The sequence below is a fragment of the Chenopodium album genome, chromosome 6 (genome assembly GCF_948465745.1).
Source record: "Chenopodium album chromosome 6, dcCheAlbu1.1, whole genome shotgun sequence".
NCBI lineage: Eukaryota > Viridiplantae > Streptophyta > Magnoliopsida > Caryophyllales > Amaranthaceae > Chenopodium > Chenopodium album.
Genome location: NC_137839.1, coordinates 39196760 through 39209149, shown reverse-complemented (window position 1 = coordinate 39209149; position 12390 = coordinate 39196760).

The window sequence follows — 12390 nt, the reverse complement described above, 5'->3', positions numbered from 1 at the left end:
CTCATGGATTATGAATGGGGTGTAACCTTCACGGGTCAATCGTTGTTGCCTATCGTTGTCCCTTTAATCGTGGTTGCCTTTTATGATCCGTGAACGGTTTACAAGTTCCTAAAAAAACTTGTTGGCGGCTCCCTACTTTATTTGTCCCTAATCGTATATGTCAATTCCCACTTCCTATGAGTGCCAAGCATATTCACACATGCTTTAACGTAGGCGCACTTTGAACGACGCCTACAATGTACGATGTACATAATTATAAGAGAAGGTATTGCGTGCGGACGGATGTACGAATTTTTGTTGCACGAGGCTTGGCTGGTATATTTTACTCGTTGGCTGATATATTTTATGTGTTGGCTGATGTGTTTCATTTGTTGGCTAATATGTTTTTGTCTTGGCTAATGTATTCTTTTTTGTTAGCTGATATGTTTTTTCGTTTTGTTGGCTGATATCAGACATCATTTGGCTTTGGCTTATATGTTTCTTTAGGTTGCTGATAATATTTATTTTGTTGGCTTATATGTATATTTTAATTGTTGGGTTATATGTTTCATTTTGTTAGCTGATATATTTATGTTGTTGGCTTACATGTAGCTTTTGTTGGCTGATACGCTTTATTGTTAGCCGATATATTTCTTTTGTAAGCTAATACGCTTCATTTTGTTGGCTGATGTGTTCCTTCTAGTTGACTTTTTTGGTTGATATACGACTCTTGTTGGGTTATATGTATCTTTTGTTGGCTAATGTACTCCTCTTGTTGGTTTATATGTATTTTTTGTTGGCTTATATACTCCTCTTTTGGTTGATATACTCCTAATGTTAACTGATATTAGATATTAGTTGGCTACTTGGCTAATATGTTGCTTTTATTGGCTTATACTCCCCTCGTTTCTTATTTCTTGCAACAAAGAGGGGTTGAACGGTTCCCAAGTCAAAAGTTTTTAAGCATAATTATTAAAAAGTAAGGGCAAGTAAATAATGTAATTAAGGAGGGAGGGTGAATAATTAATTAAACAACTAAAAGTTCAGCACCACCACCGATGAACAGGTACGCCACCCAAAACCACCAGCAACAAAAAGCTACCACCTAGAACCACCTAGAAACCACCCAAAACTAACCTGAACCACCCGAAATCACCCAGCAAAACCACTTCTTCCCGAAACCACCCAGATCTAGAACCCACGCCACCCACAACCACCACCCAGGCCCACCACACCAAACCCACAAACCCACCAAAACCCCTCCTCCACCCCCGTGAAACCACCAACACTACCATATCTAGACCCACCAACACCACCGAAAACGACCAGTTCAAGACCCACGAAACCACCAGACCCACGCCACCAACCTTATGAATTTCCTCCACTCCTGCGAAACCACAATCCACAAAACCTACCTTTACCACCGAAACCACAAAAACCTATCGACGACCCACTAGAACCACCCATGACACCACCAAAATTACTAACGAACCACCAAACTCACCAACAACCAGATCTGAAACCCACTAAAAGGGTGGTTTGGAATTTGATTCTAAGAGATGAAGATGATGAAATGATAGATGGAGGAGAGATAGAGATAATGGGTTTGATTATTTGGGTATGATTTCATAGATAATTAATTAAGATTAAGGTTATAATGGGTTGTAATTATGTGTAGCATTTTGTGTTCAAAAATTTTAAGTAAGGGTATATTTTGTCATTTTGACAGGAAAAAAGTTTCCAAATAAGGAAAAAAATAAGTTTGTTGCAAGAAATGTGAACCGCCCCAAAATGGCAAATGTTGCAAGAAATAAGAAACGAAGGGAGTATACAAAGTAATACGGTAAAAATTACAAAGTATTTTTTCCCTCTCCTCTTTTCCCTTCTTCCTCTTCCTTTCTCTCTCTTATTAGCTCCTCACGCCACGCACCATCACCGAACTCCAACATCAGCAACACCCACGCCACCCCTCACACACCTCCTGTTCCTCACGCCACCCATGGCACCGATCCCCACCGCATCACCAGCCACAGAACCCACCCACCACCGAACCCACTAACCCACCATTGAACTTACCCACCATCGAACCACTCACCCTTTCAACCAATCTTGCACCACCTCCAAAAAAACTCATACCACCTCCAACTAAAACTGCATCCCAACACCACCTCCAATCGCCCTACTTGAAAATCGAACCATCTCAAATCGCAGCCGAAGTGAACTGAAATCGCAAATCATACATCATTATCCTCGTCCTCTGTCCGTCGCAAATCACACTTCATCATCTTTGTTTTGAGGGGCTTTCGATTTAATCAGAAAATGCTATTCGATTTGGTTGTCTGATTCAAGCATGATGATCTTTGTTATGTAAATTGTGAGCCCTAAAATCCCAATTTCCTTTGAGAATTGAAATGAATGGGTAATGTGTTTGAAGGGAAAAAGTTTCGCGCACGAACTGTTGGGTGCGGGTGGACGCACCCAATAGTTTATGTAATTATAATTATATTTCTCTTTTCTTGTCCCATAATAATTTGCTAAAATATGTATACTCTTAAACAATACTAGGAGCTAAATATGCATTCGCATATCTTAATCTATTTTGTAGTTTCTTATCTATCAATTACATTGTGCTAAAGGCGAAACTTAGAGAGACACTTGGTGATATATGTGTTTTATATGCTATTTTATCCGCCGTGCCACGGTCATTTAAAGTCATATTTGAGCTCTTCGGAGCTACTTTTAGTACTAATATGTGGTTTCGAGTGTTTTGTAGAGTTAGCATTTATTTTGTAGGAATTTTTCGGATATATCGGTAATTTCTATGATTTTTCGGCCATTACGAGATATCCAAACTTGTATCACATTCATGACCGTTGATTGTAGCCCAAGACCGATCATATCAGTGATTAGGGGCTTGGTTTGTAAAATTGGTCCGAAAGAAGAGGTTTGGGTCTTTGATATTGGAGCCCAGAGAAAACAAGAAGAAAAGATCAGCCTGGCTCGATAAGGCGGTTGCCAAGATTTCAAAGACGAAGAAAAAGGCTTAGGCGGTTTAGGAATTGTTGTTTTGGCTAATTTTCAAGCTTAGTATTAAAACTATTTTTGTAATCCTCTTTAGCTACGTTTTCATTATTACTCCTTTCATACTTAAATTTTAGAGAGATTCTTAGTTGGTGATTATTATTAAACTCAAGTTTTCCCCTGTAGTGCAATTTCATACTTCCTTCTTTCGGTATTAATTCTTCTCTATCTAATTTGATATTAGAGGCTATTTTCAATAGGAACTTAGATCTAATAAATTGCGAGAGCTTGTTAGATCTATGTTGATTAATAAATTTAGAGATCCTGTTAATCATGTTATATGTGCATATTAATTGTTGATTGTTATGTTTTATCCCGGAGTATTAATTATTGGTGAACCTGTGACCCTAGACTTTTTATTATTGATTTCTCCCTAATTTTTCTCCTTAGATTAATTCCCTTAAACAATAATTTGGTTACTTAATAGTTTAAATTATTTAAATTAATTAGGAATAGAAAGAATTGTTTCCCTATGGATTCGACCCTACTTCCCTATCTACTTTAGTTAGAGGATTTAGGTTATACTTTTGATTAGGTGATACGACTTTGACTTTACCCTATCACTTGGCAATACAATATAAAGAGTTTTTCCTCCAAAAATTACTTACTTAAAAAAAGCTTTTATTTTTACTAAAAAATAAGGTTTGTATTTTATTATAACTTTTACTTTATAAAAAATCTAAAATAAACTTCTTTAAATATCAAATTGCCTATTATAACTATTACATTTTAAAATTAATTTCTTTCACATGTATTTCATACTTTTTAATACTAAGTCCAATCATAATATTTTATACCATTTTTTTTTGTTTGTAATAAAATGTGTTATCATTATAATTATTTAACAACCGTGCATTGCACGGGATTTAATCTTGTACTAATATATTTAAAAACATTCATAAGAATGTTGATCTACCATGTAAATCCCCTTATTACACCACCTCATCCACTCCAATTCACATTACGCTATGTGGTTGTTCATTCCATTTGTTTTTCATTGCATGCATGTCATACACTTATAATAAAAAATATTAAAATAAAGCTCTCCACAAGATTTTACATCCAACCTCTAATTAAATTGAGTGTCTTACCGCCAAACTATGTAATGTTTTATGTTATCTTTTGAATGACACCGCCAAGCGATGTAATGTCTTCTTTTAAATGACACCGCCAAACATCGCATATCTTGTTGTAACGAATAACAAAATGAATAATAAATCTAATTACAAGGATATGGATCGGAGTCATAATTACAACGTATATTAATTATCAGCCTCATATTATGACCCGGGGCATTGCCCGGACCCAAATAATAGTTGAATAGGATGTGTGTCTAATATGACTTTGCGACTTCGCGGCATGTTAACAAAATATTTCTCATATCTCTACTTTCATAACTACAAAGAAAATTATCTTGTGGAGTACTTTAGCTTTTAATTTGGTTCTCTTATGTAATATTAAGAACCATTAGGTGATCATTGTGATCATACTATATTACACCTTAAGCTGCTCCAGTACGTGGTGGATCCACATGGGTGCATGGTGAGTCACGTGACTCAGCAGTGAGGAAAAAATGTTTAATTTAAAAAAAAGGAAAACGCATGAATGAAGCGAACAACCAAACAATATAAATTTTGGCGAATTTTAAGAGGAAAGACTCACTTTTTATACTAAACCAAGGGAAAAGATAGACTGGAGAAAAACTCCATTATAACTGATGATCGAGTTCTTAGCTTTGGTCATCTAGACTAAAAGCTTGAAGAGAGAGAAGGTGTATTGTGGGACAACTGTAAAGAAAAAGTCAGTAAGTCACGTGTAAAGATTGAAGTAATGGGTTTAGTTATCCTATTATATAATTGTGGGACAATAGTGGGCCAGAGGTTATGACAAGTGGGCTTTTTTGTCAACAAATATATAAGCCATGAACAAGCTTTGGTGTAGTTTACGTATGGTTTTGGTTTAAAGTCATAAATAATTCAGAGCATTATGTATTTATTTAATTTAAAACACAAATATAAATTAATTTTAAATCCTAAATTATAATTCTTAGATTAATAAGCTTTAATAAAATTCTACCCCTACAACCGCGACCTAGTCCGCGAGCAACACATCAATACCGTTACAGTTGTTTTGGGTGTTTTGTCCCTTGGGAAAGTTACAACTCAGAGACTGATCCGACTGTGCCTGTACCTGCAAAACAGCGGAGATTCCGGGTAGTAGGAGCTTCGCCAATGAGTTTTATGAAAACTCACAAACCTCGTTCATGCCTTTCTTTCATGTAGAGTTCATAGAATAATTAGCACAAATCGTAAGTTTACCCATGCCCAAATTGGTCTACATAAACCAGAAATGAGTTTGGGAGCAAGGGTGCTAAAATAACGTTCCCTTTATGGGGAAATCGCTATCCTAGCCCTAGTGCGGCCTCTACTAGCTCTTCCTTTTTTACAATTTCATCACCAAATAATATATGCAACGTGATAGTTAAAACTAAGTTAGTTGATTTTATTTACACAAATCAATTCACGTACGAATTATATTATAAAGTCGTTATTCTTTATTTAATCAAATTTGTGAATAGGACAAGAAATAAACAATATTTGCTTTGGCTTAAGTGATCAACCAACAATTAATTATTCAATTCTAATCTTATTTAACACAAGATACTATGTTGAATTGATTCATTAATCCTTTCAAAGTGATCAAGTAACACTAGTTAATTAATTAAAGTTCTTTTAAACAAGAAAGTAAAAGTGATTTATCTAAGTGCTTGGGAATATACCACTTCTCTTTTCTAGATCCCCGTTTAGAACACTTATGGAATCCTTCTTGTTTGGGAACCTCCACCGTAGTAACAAAATATCAAAGGGGTGAGTGTTTAGGACAAGAGGGGTTAGGTAGCACAAGTTCACAAGTTTTCTGCCAGAGTTTAGGGATAATTTCTGTGTGTTTAAGCCCTGAAGCCTCTATTTATAGGCAATGAGTAGGTTTAGGGTTTTGAACATTCTTCCGCATCAGGTATCACGCGCAACTGGATGAGTTGCGTGCGGCCACCCAGCACAAGTGATTAAGCTATGCTACTGTTGGCAGCGCAATTAATTGTCTTGCGCGCGGCTTTATGGCAAGATTCAATTTTTTAATTTTTTGAAATTCTTAATCTTTCACGAGCGCAACTCTGGCAGTTGCGCTGAGTGTCACGCGTAACTGAATTAGTTGCGCGCGCCAGCCCAGCGCAACTCCTTGAGATGCGCGCGTTATTTTCTGCGGCGGCGTTTATTTTAACCTAAGTGCTCCTAAATCCGTCATTATTGGGCTTTGTAGATACCCATTTGTGTCTCCCCAAAACCAAACCCAGTGATAAATACCTTTCGCATTGAATCATAATCGAATGAAGTGAAAGTGTGAAAGTCTAGTGTTGCGGTTAGTTTTTATTAAAAATCTCTCTTTCTGTTTCGAAAACCTACTCTATTTTATGAAAATAGCCAATCCAGTTTTTTTGGTCCATGAAAAAGGTCCAATAATAGTGTAGTTAGATAGGGCTTGAAAAGACCTTTCCAACGATATATTATAAGCCCAATTCCGATGAATAATGAGGAAGTTATGGCCAAAATACTAAACTGGGGCCCGATTTGGTTCTTATATGCGGCCCAATGATCTAGAGGAGGGCCTATTATTAATCATCATTCCTAAAACTATAAGGATTATTATAGTCTTCTAGAATACTCTAGAAGGTTCTTTTGAATTCTAATGGGATTAGGATTGATAATTATGTTTAAAAGAGTTTGAAATTGAATAAAACTACTTATTTTGAGAATCCTTGTTTTGTACGAAATGGAATATATTCTGATATTATTTTTGTGCCTCATAATATTAATCCAAATCTTATATGGTTGGATAGATCTTAAAATTATCTTTCCAATGATATATTATTGTATTAAATCCAAGCTATAATGAAAAGGATATGAATGGAATATGAAACTCTATCCAAAACTGACACCCTTCCACTATTTTGGCCATATCTTTTTATCTACAAAAGATTTTAATTTGATTCTAATTGGGTTAGAAAGTAGACTTAAAGAGATTTCCAACGACATATTATATGACTTATTTCAACTTTTGGAACAAAAGATATGATAAAAAAAAATCCTCAAATATTGTCTTGTAGCGCCTGACGACAGGTTTGTTGCCTAGCGACAGACCCTGTCGCCTGGCGACAGATTCTGTCGTTGGCTACAGAGACGTGTTTTATTCCTTTTTGAACTCTATTTTGTTATATTAATTCCGGACTATTTTTTTTATAAATTGGGTCCTTAGACCTCCGTTTTCAAGGACCAACTCTTAACCAGAATTCTTCTCTCTCTCTCTCTCTAAGCTAAAGCTTATTCTTTCTCTCCATCTTTCTAGTCTAGCCTTTTACAAACACAATTCCTCATACATTAGCACTAGACACACCTATCCAAGTTCGAAGTTGCCTTCGCCCTAGACGTGAAAAGTTTGATATTTCTAAGGGTTTGGTCCCAAATCTCTATTTCAATTATTTAATTTAATTGTTTGTTTTATTAGTTTTCCTTGAAGTTACTAACGTGTGTATTTTGTTATTAGAAAGAGATACGAGACATCCAAATAAGTATTTTAATTTTTTAATTGATATTATGATGTAGAAATCATGCTTAGATTGTTATTTTAATTCCTAGTATCATGTTAGGATGTTTTATTGTTTCCTAGTATCATGTTTAGGGTAATAACTAAAAATTTCTGATATCAGGTATGATTGTTAGAATGCTTCCTATTTTATTTCTTAATATCATGTTAGTATCATGTTAGGGCTAAAGCTTTGATTTTTAATGTTTAGTAACATGCTAGGGTTTGTTATTAATCTTGTTAGTATCATGCTTAGGATCTTGCTATAATTATTATGTTTTAACATGATTATTTTTATAATTGTTATGATTATGATTATAATGATGATTATTATTGTGTCGAATTATATAATTTAACGTAATTAGTTAATTAGCGAATTGTTTCACGTAATTTGTTAATTTACGAATTGTTTCACGTAATTAATTAATTTACGAATTATTTACGTAATTTGTTAATCTATGAATCAATTCATGTTATTAGTTAATGGACGGATAACTTATATATAATTTGATTATTATTATGTTGCTTGATTATATTATTGTCATTGCTTGATCATACCTTTTATGCATGTTTAAAAGGAATTCGTACTTGTAATCACGCTTAATAAGATAATTATTAATCTTTTTTGAGTTAATTTGATTATAATTCAAGTGATCGCCAATAATAGATTTATTTGTGCATTAATATTCAACCAACATAGATTAAACAGGTTTAGGGTTAATCTATTGATTGCATGTTAGTCAGAAAGTGCACATGAATACGAGAAGAATGAAGTAGAGGCCTATTTTTAGGGCAGGTTCAGTCTCTTTTAGGTTGGATTTGTACCTTCATTCCCGAACTTCCAATCTTGGTTCCAAAACTATTGGAGTTAACGATCTCCTAGATCGTTAAGGGCTGTAACCTTCACCATGTGAACGGTTTACAAATTCCTAAAATTTGTTGGCGACTCTTTTGCTCTAGCTTCCATCCCTTTGGACGCCACCGTACTTTAGTGTATGATTACAGTGGGGTTCAAGTTTGGGGTTATGCTTGAAATATTCCCTACAATTTTTGGCGACTCCACTAGGGAGGATTTCTATTTGAATTCCTGAAATTTATTTTGGCAATGATTTAGAATGAGTGGATGAGACTCGAAAAGTTTTAAGTATTTCATATGCGTAATTTTGATTAACATTATTGTCATATGCATAAAAAAGGTTCTCATTGGAAAGACCATCCGTAATGAGTAAAAAAACATAGGATTTTTACACGTAGGAAATTTGAGAAATATCTTTCACAACTAGAATCGAAATAATACTGCGAAAACTGAAAAATTCTAAGAATACAGAAAGCTGCTGAGGCATGTAGGAACTAGCGTCTGGAAAACAGAGTGCGTCGCCTAAAAAATGGCTTTGTCGTCTGGCGAAAATTTGGTCGTCTGGCAACAGAGCTATTTTCTGGCGACAGACTCTGTTGTCTAGCGCCAAGTTCTTCCAATACTGAGCCAGAATTGTAATACACGAATATTTTATGATTTTATATAATATATTTTATAAAAATATAGTTTATTTTTATTTATTATATAACTTTTCTAGTCTCATATTTTTTTAGAGTTCGTAAAGTTTTAAAACCCTACCTTGTTTAAATAGCACTTTACAATTCAAAACGTATATAAACTATTTTAAACCCTAAAAATATTCTTAACTCTCAAAAGATATTTTATTAAAAAAAAAAAAAAAAAAAATCCGTACGAATCTCTTTTGTGCGTGATGACTTCCATGATCCAACCCCAAAACTTGATTTTTCATTAAAGTCTTTCTTTTCTTATTATTCTCCAATCTCCATTCAATATTTAATTCTCGGAACTCCATTGGATTTGCAAAATCAAAGCCCACAAATTGCAACGTCAGTGCACATATTTTGTCTTGAATGTTGTGGTCCAATTGTAACTAGTCGGAAGGTAATCCCCCTATCTTAATTAATTTTTTTATTTGTTTGATTATAAATTGTTAGTATTAATTGTACTCCGTATTGTTATGTGTAAATTTTATAATTTGTGAATTATATATGATCATGATTTATATGTATATGATTAGTGTGTGGTATTATATGATTTAATTGTCGCATTGATTGATTGTGTTATTTCTAGGGTTTTTAATGTTGTTATAAGGAGTATTGTTTTATCGAGGTTTTAGGGTTTTTTAATGCAGAGTATTATTTTTGGGTTAAGATTTGATTAATTTTGGGAACTAGTTTTATTTTCCTAAGAGTTGAGAAGTTTTTGAATCGAATTGTTATGTTATTTGGGAACCTGTGCCATTATTGAGATATTATAAATTAATTTGTGAAGGATTATTTGATCAAGTATGAGATCAAAAGGTTGAGAGTTATTTATTTTGTTCTTGGTTTGAGGCTCAGCGTTATAGACCTAGTCCTTGGTATGTTGGTAATGAGATAATAATCACGAGTTAAGAATGAGGTACAATCTTTATTTATATTTTTTTTCAATGGTCCCCTACAGTGGGAATTGACCCGTATGTGGTATGGTTCAAGGTATTTTCTGGTTATTGGGAGTATTCAAGTTTTTTATACTTGTTGGTTTGTTATTTGAATTACCCATGTCCAAGGATAGGTATAGAACAACGAGCATGTCACACCTATGGGTTTTATGAGTTGATTGAGTAAAGGTTCGTATTATTTTTCGAGGTTGAGTTGATAAAGGTAATTTTCAAAGTACAATGTGTAATGTAGTTTTGAACTACATTGTTTAATTGAGCTAGTAGTGTTAATTATTCTATTATTCTTTGTTTTATGATAAGTGGTGATTACTCAGCTTTTTGCTGACGTGTGTATTGTTTTGTTGTGCTATTTGTGTTTGCGGCCATGTCTTTTTCTTATGGTGGCCCTGCGGCGATCTATTTTGGAATTTGTCCTTAATGGTGAGCAGTCAAGTTGTTTAAGCAGGTTGATCAAGTGATCGTAGCTAAAGGAGCTCAAGTGTTTTGATTAGTTTGTTATAACAAGTTTGTAAAGTTGTATAAATAGCTCACTTAGATTATTGGGTTGTAATTATTGGGATTTTGTAAGCCTTAACACTTGACAGGTTGTTGAGTGTGGCGGTAATACCTCCGATTTAGGTTATGCTTCCGCAATTTTATTTAAAGGTTGTCTATTTTTCCTTTATTGATTGTTTATTATTAATTAGTAAAATGGGGGTGTTACATTTTTGTTTTGACTAGTTCTAGCACTGTTGGCTCGATTCTACTTCCTGATTGAGTTACCCTCTGGGAATTTATGCTCCATCTACCCGATTGAACGCTCTGAGCAACAAAGGGTACATCCGAGAATGTTAATTCACCAATCCATGGAAGCGAGTTTAACTCGCAGGGTCCCATCCACACGTGCCAACCCTTCCAAAGATAAGGCTTCCGCGCGGTGCATCTGGACTCATAACCATGGACCCTCTTTGACTAACCCATATCCGAACTTTAGAGAACTAGAGTCATGGTTAGGTTGCATACTCATTGCATCATGGTGTGACTACTTGACTACTTGTCCATTATTTGCTTGTGCATACTTACATGTGATTAAACTAACCATTTGGTTTGACTTGTAATTATGTTAAATAAACTAACCAAAGACTAAAGGACTTTGCTTAATAAATTGATTAATTAATTTGACCTAAAAAATATACCTTAAATCGAGTCATAGTTCTTTTAAGTCAACCCGGATTTTTATTCCCGTATACTGCACAAGCGTCAACTTGTTTTGGTCATAGCAAGAGTTCTAGAAAGAGTTACCAGTCGTATAGCATATGGATCTGTAGCCCCGAGTTTTATCTTCAGGGAAAATAATAAACAAACAATTAAATTAAATAATTGAAAGAGAGATTTGGGACCAAACCCTCAGAAATTAAAACCTTTCACGTCTAGGGCGAAGAGAACTTCGAACTTGGCTAGGTGCTTCTTGGTCTTGTGAATGCGGAATTTTATATGCAAAAGGGTTGGTTTAGAAAAGAGAGAGAGAATAAGCTTTAGCTTAGAAAGAGAAGAGAATTAGAAAACTAGAGAGTTGATGATCCAAAACGGAGATTTTAGGAGGCTATTTATAGAGAAAATCAGCCGGACGGATAGAAAACCAAATCAAAGTTTCGACGAGAATAAAACAGGTCAGCGCCAGATGCTGGACATTAGCGCCAGGCGCCAAGCATTAGCGCCAGGCGCTAATCCCTGTCGTCGGGCGCTAGTAATTATTTTCACACGTTTTCTTAGTTCTGATAAAATTTAGCCGTACAGAAGGACAAAATCATATTTTCCTCAAAAACACTCTTTTATTCTGATTAAAACTCTAAAAAGTCAACCTAAGTCAATTTACAATGCTAATTGAATTAGGAATGATAAATCAATATTAGGCCCTCCTCTAAATAATTGGGTCGCATATAAAGATCAAACCGAGCCCAGTTTATTATTTTGGCCATAACTTCCTCATTATTCATCGGAATTGGGCTTATAATATATCGTTAGAAAGCTCTTTTTAAGCCCCATCCAACTATACCATTATTGGACCCTTGCCATGGACCAAACCAAACTATATTGGCTGTTTTCTTAAAAAATAGGTTTTCAAAAACAGAGGGAAAGAAAAGAATTGAAAATTATTGATCGCGGGTTAAATAGGTCGTTAAGCTACTACCCTAACCAAATTAATCATTTATAA